The following is a 245-nucleotide window of genomic DNA, read 5'->3' as shown; positions in this document are numbered from 1 at the left end:
TCCTGCCCACAATGATCCTTGTTCTCATAAGGAAGCGAGCGGCCGAGGAAAAGTGTTTATCAAGGTGGCGCTGGATTAGTTTTGTGTGTTTAAGGAAAAGTATATGGGGAAGTATTCTTTTTTTATTATTTCCTTTTTTTGGGGGGGGAAGGGAGCAGAGAATTGAGATGTCAGACACCACACATACACATACATGCCTACTAAACGTGTCCTATCTTGCTAGCTAGCTACAATGAATAATTAAA

This window comes from Penaeus monodon, chromosome 24 (genome assembly GCF_015228065.2).
Source record: "Penaeus monodon isolate SGIC_2016 chromosome 24, NSTDA_Pmon_1, whole genome shotgun sequence".
NCBI classification, from domain to species: domain Eukaryota; kingdom Metazoa; phylum Arthropoda; class Malacostraca; order Decapoda; family Penaeidae; genus Penaeus; species Penaeus monodon.
The sequence above is the reverse complement of the archived record's forward strand: the minus strand, read 5'-3'. Positions refer to the sequence as shown.